Source organism: Calidris pugnax, unplaced genomic scaffold (assembly GCF_001431845.1).
Source record: "Calidris pugnax isolate Ruff unplaced genomic scaffold, ASM143184v1 scaffold108, whole genome shotgun sequence".
Classification (NCBI taxonomy): Eukaryota; Metazoa; Chordata; class Aves; order Charadriiformes; family Scolopacidae; genus Calidris; species Calidris pugnax.
In genome coordinates this window covers 253,446-267,612 of record NW_015090845.1, presented here as the reverse complement: position 1 = coordinate 267,612, position 14,167 = coordinate 253,446, and the positions used below count along the sequence as shown (strand labels likewise).

At 57.9% G+C, this 14,167-nt stretch overlaps 1 long non-coding RNA gene across 2 annotated transcripts; it reads right to left on the bottom strand.

Moving 5' to 3' along the window:
• Positions 1 to 3,857: 3,857 nt before the first annotated feature.
• On the bottom strand, positions 3,858 to 10,265 carry LOC106888449. 2 transcript variants are annotated; one of them, XR_001412109.1, is made up of 5 exons: positions 9,934 to 10,265; positions 9,424 to 9,528; positions 7,630 to 7,734; positions 5,983 to 6,114; positions 3,858 to 5,825 (listed from the first exon to the last, which is right to left on the bottom strand). It is a non-coding gene; the product is annotated as an uncharacterized LOC106888449 (long non-coding RNA). The 2 variants fall into 2 exon arrangements; XR_001412110.1 differs by having other exon boundaries at positions 9,457 to 9,528.
• Positions 10,266 to 14,167: the final 3,902 nt, after the last annotated feature.

Below are 14,167 nucleotides of genomic sequence, written 5' to 3'. Positions count from 1 at the left end.
GGACCCCCTTTTGGGCCCCCCCCATCTCCCCCCCTTTGCCCCCTCCCTCAGCATCTTCCAGCTTTGGGGCCTGGGTCCCCCAAAGGGCAGGCCAGTGTACCCCAGTACCAGGCCAGCAACCCCCCCTGACCCCCAACTCAAAGCGCAGGGCCTGGGAGTCGTGTCCCCCCACTCCAGCTCTGCGGTGGGGTCCATGGGGGGGCCAGGTCTGCACCCCCAGACGTACCCCCCCCCGAAACAGCAAAGCAGCCCCCCCCATATGGGCTATGTCCGCCCCAAATGTGGGCTGCACCCACCCAGCCAGGGGTCCCCGATGTCCCCGGCGGTGGGCACAGGCACCCACAGGTGCCCAGGCTCTCCCTCTGGGGCAGGGGCTGCCCCCTTCACCCCCCCAGCACGGGCAGGTGAACCCCAAACTGGTGGCACTAGGGGGGGGAAGGGGGGGGAGGTGACAGCAGGGCCCACCCTGGGGGGCTGGGGTACAGGGCGAGCCCTGGGCTGGTGGCACGTGGGGCTGGTCGGTGGGTGGCACATGTCACCCCAGCCCCATGGCCGGCTGGTCACAGCACCCACCGGGTGTCCCCCCTCCCCACGGCAGGGGGTGGGATGTGTCACCCTGTCCCCACGGCACATGCCACACGTCACCCTGCATGGGGTGGCTCTGTAGGGCCACCCAACCCACAGCACCACGGAGCACTGGGGGCCACACTGGCTCCTTCAACCACTGGTGACACTCAGCGTCAACGGGTCGGCGGGAGAGGGGACACCCCTGGTGACACTCAGGGGGGGGATGATGGCAGTGTGGGGGTGTCCCTTCTGTGTTCTCCCTCACCCAGTGTCCCTGCCTGCCACCAGGCCCCTTTACCACTGAGGCACAGGGTGACCAAGGGTGTCCCCAAGCTGTGCGGTGGCCCCCAGCGTTGTGTGACAGCCCAGCTGGGTGCCTTGGCTGTGGTGGCACCAGGTGGGACAGGGCACCCCCGTGCCAGGGTGTTGGGAGGTGACATGGGGTGACTGGATGTCCCCAGGCTTGGCTCTGGGGGGTGGTTCTCCAGGTGGTGGGTGTATCAGTGATGGGCTGGGGGACAGGGGGACCTGGGGCCACCATGGGCACGGGGAGGGGTCTGGACCACCCCCCCCATCTCTATCACTGTCACCACAATGTCCCCACAGTTGTCACGGCCACAGTGCCAGGGCGATCCCCGTGGCAAGGGGACGCCCCTGTTTCAGAGCAAGAAGCCACCGTTGTCACTGGGTTTGGGGACATTAATATATATATATATAAATATTGGGGTTTTTTCTTAATGATTTTAACGCTGTAAGGTCAAGCGGTGCCGCCGCGGACGCACCGGGGAGGGCCCACGGCCGGGACGGGGGGTGCACCCAGTGCTTCCAGAGCCAAGAGAGCAAAACACCCCCTGAGATGCCCCCCCAAGGGCCCCGTCCCTGCACATGGCCGGGGGGGGGGACAAGCACACCGGGGCGGTGACAGACCCCCCCTGCCCTGCCAACTCCCCGCCAGCCGCACCGCCGTCCCGCGCCGTCCCGCACTGCCTCGCTCCGCGCTACCGCCCACAGCGGGACCGGGCCCCAGGTCGTGGCTGGGGGAATTGGGTTGGGGGGAGGAAGGTTTGGAGGCCCCCCCACCCCGGACGCCTGCGCCCCGTCTCGCGCTCCTGCTTTGCACGCGCTGGGAGTCACCGTCGCTGCCGGAGCCGCCGCGTGGCCCTGGCTCGGCCCCGGCCCCGGGAAGGCTCCTGCAATGTCGCAGAATTTATTTACAATAAAGAGTTGGAAAACGATGGGGGTTCTGCTTTTCACTGGTGCCGGGGGGGGGGAAGGACGGCGTGAATTCCATCTGCGAGGAGGCACCAGTCCCTGCACCCTCCATCCCACCAAAACCCTCTCCATGTCCCACACCCCACCCTGGCCTGGCCCCAAGGGTTGGGAATATCCCAACCTTCATGTGTGAGTTGGGGTCCCATCACACAGAGATGATGGACACGGCGAGTGCCCCCCCAGCTCCTGAGCTCCCTCCAACCCTGCCCTGCCATGGGGACACGTGGCTGCTCTGGTCCCACCACAGAGATGCTCAGTCCTGTGCCTGTCCCAGCCCCATCCTGTCCCACCATGTGCACCACTCGCTGTCCCAACACAGTAGCTGGTCCCTTGCCCATCTCTGGGACACAAGAGCAGTTCTCTGCCCCGCTGCAGGGACACAGGGGCAGGTCCCTGTCCCCTCCAGGGACACCCCAGGCTGGGTGAGCTCCGTGTGGGGTCTGGCCTGGCTTTGCAGTAGGGCGAGAAAAAGCCGGCAGAAGGAGACCCAGGGATGGATCCCCCAACTCCCAGAGGGACGCAGGAGGATCCTCCCCCAGGACCAGTCACAGAATCTTCTAGGTTGGAAAGGACCTCAAAGATCATCTTGTCCAACTGTCAACCTAACTGACAAAAATAGACACTCGCACAACAAACAAAAAGCAACACCATCACTAACCCATACCTCCCAGCACTACATCAACCCGTCTTTTGAACACCTCCAGGGATGGGGCCTCAACCCCCTCCCTGGGCAGCCCATTCCAATGGCTGAGAACCCTTTCGGTGAAAAAATTTCCTAATATCCAGCCTGAACCTCCCCTGGCGCAACTTGAGGCCATTTCCTCTTGTCCTGTCGCCTGTGACTTGAGAGAAGAGACCGACCCCCACCTCTCTACACCCTCCTTTCAGGGAGTTGGAGAGAGCAAGAAGGTCTCCCCTCAGCCTCCTCTTCTCCAGGCTGAATAACCCCAGCTCCCTCAGCCTCTCCTCACAAGACTTGTGCTCCAGACCCCTCACCAGCTCCGTCGCCCTTCTCTGGGCCGGGTGACGCTGGTGTGGGGGCTCAGCACAGCCGGACCGACAGGCAGAGCCGGGCTGGGGGGCACAACCCGCGCTCCGTGGCACGGCCAGGCTCCAGCCCCGCAGGTCGCCACCAGAGGGCGCCCCCAGCCCAGCCCACGCTCGCCCGGACCGCAGGGCGCGGGAGAGGACGCTCCGAGCTCCCCGAGATGCTCCGGGGCCACACGTGGCTCCTGCAGCCCCAGCCCGCAGGACAGAGGCTGATGAGGACAAGGGCCCGGGCTGGGGAGGGGCTGCAGCACGGCCCCCCTCTTCGGGGGGTCCTTTGATGGTAAAGGCGGTGGCAGACGGGGGACACCACAGATGGGGCACAACGCAGACCGGGGACAACACAGACTGGGGACACCACAGAAGCACCAACCCCTCAGCCCTGGCAGCAGCAGGAGAGGCCCAGCACCCCCTGCCCACGGAGGGTCTCTGGAGAACCCCCTTCTCTGCCAGCCAGGGATGAGGGTGGGATGCAGAAATGATGGAGACTGCAACATCCCACCCCAGAGTCGGTGGGGCTGGAGGTGCCCCTCGCCCTGCAGAGCCCCGGAGGGACCCATTCTGGTGTCGTGGCACAAAACCACACCCGGATTCAGCCCCTTGTAGAAACACCGGGGCCCACACACACGATCCAGGGTGCCTGGGTGGGCGAGGACAGGCTGCCGGCTCTGCCCCACTTGTGGTGCTGGGGGGGAGCACCTCGGGGTGCTGCCAGGGTGCTCCTTGGGGGGCTGCCTTCCTCAGGGGGGACACCCAGCCCCATGCGGGGTCCCCTCTCCTGGTTTGAAGAGGGGTCAAGTTCATCTTATTAAAGCAATCACCGTCACCCGCCTGCTCTGTCCCCCGCAGCCGCGGCCTGGCAGGAGATGGCGGGGGGGGGGCGGGGGGGGGGGGGAGGGGGCAGCTCAATCCGTCCCCCCCCTCCACCCCCCGCCAAAGTTACTGAACCCAACACATCAGATGCTGCCGGAGCCTCCGGCCACAGCAGGGAGCTGGGGGTGAGCACAGGCTGAACTGGGGGGTTCTGCACCAAGAGCCACCCCCCGCCCTTGCTGCCTCTGCAGCCGCAGTGTCCTCCCCTGCCAGGGCAAGGCTGGGAGCAAAGAGCACCGATGCCCCCCCGGCAGCGGAGACGTCTCCATACCCCCCCCAGGACTTCAGGAGGAGAGTCGCCACCAGCCACGGCTGAGCCACATCTCAGTGAGGAGCTATTTTGGGCTGGTGTCTAGATACCAGCCCGACGAGTGAGCCAGAAATATTCCAGATGCACAGCCTGCTTCTGAATCTTGAGTTCTTGGGGGCCTGCAGGGCCAGGAGGGCACAAAGCGTGAGTTAAACCCGGCCCCGCTCCGCTCTGCAGCCCCACAGGGTCACCAGCACCTGCACCACACGCTTCGGGCAGGGTCCTGCTCCGTGTGCTGGGACACCAGGGATCACAGGGACACCGCGGTGGGGTTGGACATGCCTGCTACAAGGGAGATGCTCCTTGGGCAGCTCCCCAGGACCACAACCACCACGAGAGCAGCAGGGTCTGGTGCCCAGAGCTCCTCGATGCCCCAGGCCACCGCTTCCCTCCATCACAAACTTCTCCAGCTCCTTTTCAGCCTCCTCCATCCCAGCGCTCGGCTCCTGCGCCTTGAGGAGGAGCTGCCCCGAGACGCGGCGCCCAGGCTGCTGGATGCTGCAGCGTTCCTGCCTGTCCTCAAGCTCCTTCTCCTACTCCAAACCCACTGGTTTTATGTTAGAGACCGTCCTCACGCTCAGCTCTGACCCACACTCCCCACTGCCAGATTTTAGCCATCAGCTGATGGTTAAACACAGCGGCCGAGGGAGAAGCCACAGTCTCCCATTCCCATTCCACGTGCCGAGGTGCTCCTCGGATGAAGGCTGTGAGCTCGGCAGCAGCTTTTGGGTTCCTCCAAGCCCCCTTGCAGAGCCCCCCCCAGTCCTGGTGTGATACATCCCCTGGGAACACAACGCACCCACAAGGACCCGTGGGGAGCAAGGGCTGGGGTCAGCCTGGGGTGCGTCTGTCGGAGCAGCTCTGGCTGAGGACAGACTCAAACCTGCCCCTCTTTTCCCCGAAAACACCAACGAGCCTCTAAGGGTGGACCTGCCAATCTCAAACACCTGCAACATGCAAAAAAAAAAAAAAAAAATAGCAATTCCTTCATCATTAGTAAAACTGAAGAAATAAGAAACCAACTCTTTCGCAGCCGCCCCGGTGTCTGTTCCATTATATAATGGGAAACCCTTGAACCTAAAATATCTGCATTCCTTTGGTTGCCCAAGCTGATGATTGACCATCTGGCTGCGATTTTTCAGCTATAATCTAACGAGGCAGATCTTGCTTTTAGGGTGCACGCGAGGAAGAAAAGTCCTCAAGGACTTCCCAGGAACGCGGTCGTGGCAGCGGCTGCGGGATGGGGGGCCGCCACGTGAGCGGCAGCTTGGCTGAGCAGAGGGAGGCTACCATTCTGCAGCTCTCCTGCTCCCAAGGAAGCCGAGACGCCTCGGTCAGCTCTTGAGAGCAGAGGGAGCCGTCAGATGGTCAGGAGGCAACGCACGGGGAAACATCCTCCTGAAGGGGGTTTTCCTTGGGGGATAAATCACAAGCAAGAGAAAGTCACACCCCAAACACTGGTTTCACAACGCAGCTGAGAAACCCCCACGTCCTCATTTTCCATGCAAATAAATGAAGAACCCACACTGAACTCCGACCACAAACCAGGACACGGGTTTTCCGTCTGGGAAACCCTCTGAAGGCTGACACAACCGCACGGCACAGGAGCTGTCCTGCTGTCTCTTCCCAGTTGGAAGCGCTCCGGCCACGCGCCCACACCCTCCAGCAACAGGCGCTTTCTACTCCAGTGCTGGAGCTGGAAGGCAGCGTGACGTTTTGGCTGTGTCACCCCCGGATCCTGGTGGGAAACTAAGGTCTGGAGAGGGAGAGAGAAGAGGAGAGAGGGGAAGGGAAGTGTGGAACCTGCTCTGGCTCTCCCCAGGCTGGGATGGAGCAGGAGCAAAGCAAGCTCTTGCTGTGCCAATCTGAGTCGAGGCTCTGATTTGGTACATGGAGATATCGCAGAAATTCACCTTTTTGTCACCATGGAGAAATTCCGCAGGCAAAGAGCTGAGAAATGGTCAGCAGGGGTGGGCACGCTCCAGGTGAAAGCAGATCCCAGCTCTGTCTCGCCCGCTGTGGGAGCTCTGCTGCTCAGGCTGCGGCTGGAAACAAGCAATGAGTCAGTGCGGAGCAAAGCGGCGGTTCGGGGGAAACAAGGAGCACCCCCCAACCCCCCGCAGCCTCGGCGCCGCGCGGCGTACACAACGCTGTCATCCCCATGGGCTGCAGTGTGCTGAGCAGCACCCGGGCACCCCGGGGACGAGGGGAGCAGCAGCAGCTCCAGCTCCAGCCACCGAGGGGTTGCTGAGCACAAGGCGGCTGCAGCGGAGGCGGCTCGAGCTTCGGGTGCACCAGAAGGAGCTGAAATGGGTGCAAACACGGTAACTGCTCTTCCTCTTGCTAAGGAGGCTGAGCTCGTTTGGGCTAATAAACACACCCGGCACTACATGGTGCTGGAAGCACTTTGCATGGGAAGGCTGGGTATCCTTCTGCTTTTAGGTAAACACAGAGATACCGAAGCTGGAACCTTCTGCTGACCAACCTGAGCCACCTCTGACCCCCCGTCTAACGGCAACGAGGAACCCTCAACAGCAGGGACCAAGGACATGAGCAAAGAAACAGCCCTTCCAACCCTGCACACAAGCCAGACACGCATCAAAACTGCTTTTCAAAAGTCTTTAAGGGTTAACGGGTTCAGGTGGAGGCAGCTGGCCCCTGCCCCACGCTAAGGCTGCTTCAGCATCCCCCCGACACTGCAACAGCACTGAACTCACAAAGTCAGGGGGGGGAAGAAAAAAGAAATGAGCTGAGCCTCCAAGGTCCCCCGAGCAATGGGGGGGAGGTGAGAGCAGCCCCCTGGCACCGGGGGCGACGGCCAGAGGTGGATGGGGATAAGATGGGGCTGCTCACAGCCTGGGGACACCCACACACTGGGGGAGACGGGGGGCTTTTGTGTCAAAGCGCAGCCCCATCAGTAGCTGCTCGCTGGCCAGACACCCACACACTGGGGGAGATGGGGGGGCTTTTGTGTCAAAGCGCAGCCGCATCGGTAGCTGCTCGCTGGCCAGGGGGGCCCAGGGGCTGGAGGAGCAGCCCAGCTCCTCCACAGCCCCCGCCGACACGGCAGGGAAGGGTTGCTGCTAGCCCAGGAGAGAGCCAGTGGCCTGAAAACGTGATTGAAGGCTGTGCTGTGCTCTGACTCGGGCTGCGCAGCCGCCAGCTCCGGGGGGAGGGCGAGAACATCCTGGGGGAAGTGGGGGAAACCCAGTTCCTTGAGTCTGTTGTGACCAGACCGTACAAACCAATCTCCAAACGCCCTTTCAGAAGCGATCTCCTGCTGGCCAGGAGGCTGGCTGCGCTGCCTTGTAGGTCTTTTCCAGCTCAAAGGCTGTGTCATGCCAGGCGTGGGGCAGCCTTGCTGCTGCTTTTTATGAGCCATCCCTCCAACGCTGGAGTTCCCAGCCCCGCTGCCGGGCTTTAACCCGCGCGCAGCCGAGGCGCAGACCGACGGCTCCTGGGATGGGGCGCCCAGGGCAGGGGCAGCCTGTTCCACAGCTCAGCGGCTCCAATCCAGGTCAGCAGAGTTTATCTGGGAATCCCCAGTGGGCCCATCTCACCTTGGCAGCACACAGACAGATGGCAGCCGCTCCGCTCCCCGCTCCGCAGGCGCCGGCCTCCCCTGGCAGGGCACACACCGGGACCCCCACGGCGCTGACCCCCACCTGGAACGGCAGGAGAGTCATTAAGCCCTCGTTAGCTTCTGTTAAACTGCAGGACCCAGGGATCAGAGATGGCTGCGTTAAATCGGCATTTCCATTTTCCTCTTTTCCTCCTCTTCCTAATATTTCTTAAGAATTTAAATTCATAACTACAAACCAGCCATTAATTTAATTAGCTCTGAAGTCTCCCGAGGTCTCGGCTCTCCTCTCAGGACACCGGCAGCACCGTGGCACTGCGGGTCACAGCCCTCTGTGGAACCATCTCTCCTTACCTCTGCACTGGCTACTGCTGTGGAATCACAGAATGATACGGGGTTGGAAGGGACCTCTGGAGACCATCCAGTCCAACCCCCTGCCAGAGCAGGGCCACCCAGAGCAGGTCCCACAGGAACGTGTCCAGGTGGGTTTGAATGTCTCCAGAGAAGGAGACCCCACCACCTCCCTGGGCAGCCTCTGCCAGGGCTCTGCCACCCTCACAGGAAAGAAGTTCCTCCTCATGTTGAGATGGAACTTCCCATGTTCAAGTTTGTGCCCATTTCCTCTTGTCCTGTCACTGGGCACCACTGAAAAAAGACTGGCCCCGTCCTCCTGACACCCACCCTTGAAGTATTTATAGGTGTTGATCAGATCCCCCCTCAGTCTGCTCTTCCCCAGACTAAAAAGACCCAAGTCTACTATTTTTCCAGGATCTCCTTTTTAGCAAGGATCTTCTCTTTTCTTACAGGCTACTGAAATGCACATACAAATGGGAAATGCCTGAAATGCTAACACTGCAGAGGATCACAACTTTTGTTTTTTTAGTTAAAAACACAATCAGGTCATTATGGAACTCTGCTGTTCCCACCAGCTCATCAGCAAGAAAAGACAATGGGTGGCAAGAAACCAGATTTCAGAGCCACCGATTAAACCAGAACTTCAGGGTGTGGAGTCCCCTTCTCTGGAGATCTTCAAGCCCCACCTGGATGCTCCTGAGTGACGTGCTCTGGGCAGCCCTGCTTTGGCAGGGGAGTTGGACTGGATGGGCTCTAGAGGTCCCTTCCAACTCTGACAATTCCCTGATTCATCTCACAGCCCCGTGGCACGCTCCTGAGCTCATCCCCTCCCATGATGGAGCAGCAGTGACCTGCCCTCCCTCCCCCAGAACGGGGGAAAAATATTCCGGGACAGTGATCTAACAGACGTGCTGACGAAGGAAACTTCAGGGCTGCCTGAGTTTTCTTGGAAATACCATGTTCTGGGTGAACCAAGGTGTAAAGCTTTCCTGCTTGCTCTGTCTCACTACACACTTCTAACAAAGGGCAAAAGTGGTTCTTTTCACACCTACAGAGCTCCGTGGTCCCAGTCTGCCCAGGAGCATCGCGCCGCTACCGCAAGACACGCAGCAGCGAGGGCTGTCCTCGGGCAGAGAGCCAGACCCTGTACAACATCAGATTGTGCCAGGTGGGTAACGCTCACACTCTGCGTGGAGGCAAATCACCTATCCGTACCTCAATCCCCATATTTCATTTAATAAACTCATTTTCTTTTCATACAATCACATCTCGTTTCTGGCTTTCGAAGTCTCCTGCTGCTGGAAGGCTCCCGGCCGCGTGTCCCCCCATGTGCCATCCCCTGGCCGGCTGCAGGTGCTGCTGTGTGACCTGGCAGCTGCCCAGCCACGCTACAAAACTCCTCAATAACAGGCATTCTTACCCATTTTCAACACAAGCACTTCTGGTTTCCCACCTTTTCACGGGATTGGAAACCTCCTGAATTTCCCTTCAGTTTGCTTGAGGTGACCCAGCGCCTGCAGGAGGGCTGAAGAGAGACGTTGTTAATAAAAGGGCCAAGGCTGCTCCCATTTCCACACCAAAAAGCATTTTTGCTCCGGGGGGGTCACTGCACACCCAGGTCCCGCAGGGCTGTAGCACCAGTAACAGCAGCTCCTGTCCCCAAACCTTCACCCCCTTTACAAAGTGCCTCCCAGTTCCACACTACCTGCAAATCCTTCTGATAACTGTGGGTGGAAAAGAAATATCAATGAAAATATCAAAATATCCAAAATTTCGACCAAGAGATCAAAAAAGCTTGGTCTGAAAAGCAAGAGCACAGTTCCTTCTGCCCTCCAGAGTGGTGATTCCCTGCTCTCCCCCCTGTGCCCCATCACCTACAGCACTGCTCTTGGGAGAACAACCCCTCTCCCCCGGCCAAACAGTCTCTTACCCCGTCCGGAGGCGGTGACTGACGTCCAGAACATCCACATTTACCGCTTTCCTTCTCTGAGTCATGTCTCTCATCACAAAATTTACCAGAGCAATCCAGCCCTGATTCTCAGAGCTCCTCACTGTACATTTCCACGCCTCTTTCCACCCCATTCTAAGAGCCTTTACATAACACAGCACATATAACATCTCTGTAACAAAATGTATAACGCATCGCACATTTATATAAGCCAAGTTATCTATTTTTCTCGTGGAAAACATGGAAACTATACTCTCAGAGAATCTCTATGTTCCTCTGGCAGCTGACCGTGTTCCGGCCCCAGGGCCCCAGAAATCCAGCGTGATGATGTCATCACACTGACTTTTCAACAGCTCCCTCAAAGACCTTTTGAAACGTTAACGAGCTTATTCCCAAGCACGGTTGACTAATCAGCCCCGTGCTCTGATTCATGCTGTGTGTGTCAGATAAGGGGCTCTGCCGGGGCTGGAGGGTCACCCTCAGCACAGCGGATCCAGCTCCAAAGGGCCGGCCTCTTACGGAGGGTATAGAATCTATAGAACATCCAACCTAACCTGGGAACAGAGCACTGGCCTCCAATTAGCGCTGGAACCAATTAATGAAAGGCGGTGCTTTGCTGAGCAAGCTCCAGAAAAGCTGATTCCTGTCCCAGTGCTCCTCATCCTCCTCCGGGCAGGGACTCTGGGTGAAGCTGAGCTGGGTACAGCATTTTGGGGTCTCTTCCCTCCGTTAAAAATCACTGACAACCTGCAAACTCCCCTCTGTAACTTCATACTTTCACAGGGTTTTTCACCAGTGCACACCAGTGGGACTTACTGGTTTAATCCCAATTAATGCAAACGCTCAAAGGACAGAACACAGAAAGGGTAAGAAGCTCTACAGTGCGTTACATCTTAATTTTTTGTATATGACAGAAGAATATATCCAGCAACGAGTCACTGAGTATCATAATACCAGCTTCAGGAGAAAAAAAATAAGAAATAGTGCTATCAGCAATGTAAAGTGAGAGAGGAATTTTGTTGCAGAGCAGTCGTCACATCAAAATTCAGGTATCATGGGTCGAATCTCTTCACCTCCCTCCCTGCCCAAAAAGTTCAGGGGAATAAGAGCCAAAGGCAGCTCCAAAACTAGTGCCACACACGTACGTAGTGACACTGCTCAGAGCCATGTGTCACCAAAACCATTGCCCACACAGAACAGGCTTTTAAAAAAGTTTCCTGAGAGTGGATTTTCTGGTGATTTAAGATATATAAAAAAAAAAGATATAAAAAGCCTGGCAGACATTCATTAATGGGAATACCAAATTCCTGGGGACAAACTCAAGAGAGGGATAAAAAAGTAACTCGCTTAAGTCACAATATGTCTTGAAATAAGGACCAGATGAAAGCTGAGGAGTTGGCACGATGCTTTCCAATGCTCCCAACAAAGCTAAGAGACATCACCGCCTCTTTGCTGACTTCAGAAACTTCCTTCATCACCAGAGATGGGGATCCTCTCTTCCCTCCGAGCGCTGGGACTAACCTCCTGGCACAGGCATTTCCCATGACACCGGGGTCTGCGTCGCTCCAAACCCGAGGGACGGGTCCCACGCCCGGGCTCAGGCTCCAGCACTCACCACAGCCATCGCTGGGTGCAGCTCCTGCCTCGGCTCGGCCCGGGGAGATCCAGGCCAGGAGGCAGCAGAAGCCACAGACCCCAACATGGGGCATGGGTAACAATCATAGAATCACAGAATGGTTAGAGTTGGAAGGGACCTCAAAGATCATCGAGTTCCAACCCCCCTGCCCTGGGCAGGGACACCTCCCACCAGAGCAGGTTGCTCAAGGCCCCATCCAGCCTGGCCTTGAACCCCTCCAGGGATGGGGCAGCCACAGCTTCTCTGGGCAACCTGTTCCTGTGTCTCGCCACCCTCATAGTAAAAAATTTCTTCTGGATGTCTAATCTGAATCTTTTTTCTTCCAATTTAAAACCGTTTCCCCTTGTCCTATCATTAAATCTCCTGTCAAAGAGTCCTTCTCCAGCTCTTCTATAGGCACCCTTCAGATATTGAAAGGCCGCTATAAGGTCTCCCCGGAGCCTTCTCTTCTCGACGCTGAACAATCCCATCTCCCTCAACCTGTCTTCATAGGAGAGGTGCTCCATCCCTCTGATCATCTTCGTGGCCCTCCGCTGCACCTGTTCCAGCCGGTCCATGTCCTTCCTGTGCTGAGGACTCCAGAGCTGGACACAGTATCCCAGGTGGGGTCTCACGAGTGCAGAGCAGAGGGGTAGAATCCCGGGTTTAATTCCGCAGTTCTGCTCCTGGGGAAGCAGCAGGCTCAGGTCCACAAATGGGTGACACATCCTTTGCCAAAGAATAAGCAAAACGCCCTGCTCAGGAGAAAAATACAAGGGAGGAGGAGAGCAGAATCTGAACTGTACAGAAATGTCCCACAGCCCCGGCAAGCATTGAGCAGATGCCTTTAAATCCCCTTTCCAAGGCATTTTTCCCCAGCTCTCACCACGGAATTTGCACACCACGGATAATGTCACGCTGTAGAAAACAAAATGTCATTTTCCAAGCAGCGATGAACTGATATTTGAAGTCTCCTCTGATAGAGAGAAAAGGAATGGCAAGCCCCGAAGGAGCGGGAGCCCCCGAGCTCCTTTCTGTGCTGCTGCAGGGAGGGGGGTTACGTCTGGTTACCCCGTAAACAGCAAATTGTAATTTAATTCACTCAAAGGGCTGGGCTTTTCAGGCACCGTTTCACCGTAACTGCCCCAGGCACAAAGCAGAGCTGACTCACAGGAATGAGGCAAACGCCCCGAGAGCAAACGAGGGCATCTCAATAAACAGCTCCTCCTGAAAGCAACCTGGCGCTGGCAAGTGATGCGCCCGCTATCAAGAATTCTTGAATTATTAACAAATCAAGCTACAAGAAGAATGGCGTAATCGCTCCAGGATCGCAGCTAAACTACAGGCAGGAACACTTAATGCTAACGATATTAAACCCTACGCTTCCAAGGGGAAAATCACTCTGCAGAGAGGATCGAATTTATACTCGCAACACCCGGTGCAAAGTAAGTCAAGTTATCTCACTTTGTAACAGAGGAAAACGCGGTGGGGCTGTCAGCCAGCCCGCCCAGTGACCCACTGGGACACCTGGGACCACGGCGAGGCGCTGTCAGAGAGGTCCTCGAGCACCCGAGTCACCCGTGCGGGGCTGGCAGCTGTGACACGGGGCCCCTGGGACACGTGCCCTGTCGGAGCAGCAGCTGGAGCCACCCCAGAGAGGCAGGGACACCCCCCCGGCAGCCTGTGTCCGTGGGGAGCGACCCAGGCATGCCGGGGGTGACGGCGTCGATCCCAGCTTCCACCTCGGGGTCCTCCACTCCCGGCCTGAGCACGGGACCAAACCCCACCTTCATGCCACGGCTGCTCCGACCCCGAGCACGTATCACAGCCTCAAACACCTTTGAGAATTTCTTCCTGCAAATTCCTCGATACACAAAGGCTTCTGTCACTCCGAACACTTAGCTGGACGCCTGCCACTGGCTGCACTGACTCACAGGGAGATAATCACATGCTTAATGATACCACGATACCGGCGAGGCCAAGCATCCTCCCGGTGCAGCAGGGGTGACGCGGCACCTCCTCGGTTATCCCTGAACCCGCGCCGCGTGGCTCAGCCCAGCCTTACCCTGCCTGGGCTGGTGGTGGTACCTGGGCTGCTCCCTGCTCCGCATGCGTCTCCCAGTCTGCAGAAGCTGCGGGATGCTCGGGTAACTGCAAAGCTGAAAAACACTGAATTTCACTGAATTTTTTAGAGTTGGAAGGGACTGTAGAGATCATCTAGTCCAACTCCCCTGCTGAAGCAGGATTGCCTAGAGCTTGTCAGAGCATGTTACTCAGGAGCATCCAGGTGGGGCTTGAAAATCTCCAAGGAAGGGGACTCCACACCCTCCCTGGGCAGCCTGTTCCAGGGCTCTGCCACCCTCACTGTGAAGAAGTTTCTCCTCATATTTGAGTGGAACCTCTTCTGTTCCAACTTGTGCCCGTTGCCCCTCGTCCTCTCACTGGGAACCACTGAAAAGAGTCTGGCTCCCTCCTCCTTCAACCCTCCCTTGAGATACTTGTAGGCATTGATAAGGTCTCCCCTCAGCCTTCTCTTCTCCAGACTAAAGAGTCCCAGCTCTCTCAGTCTCTCCTCATAAGGGAGATGCTCCAATCCTTGAA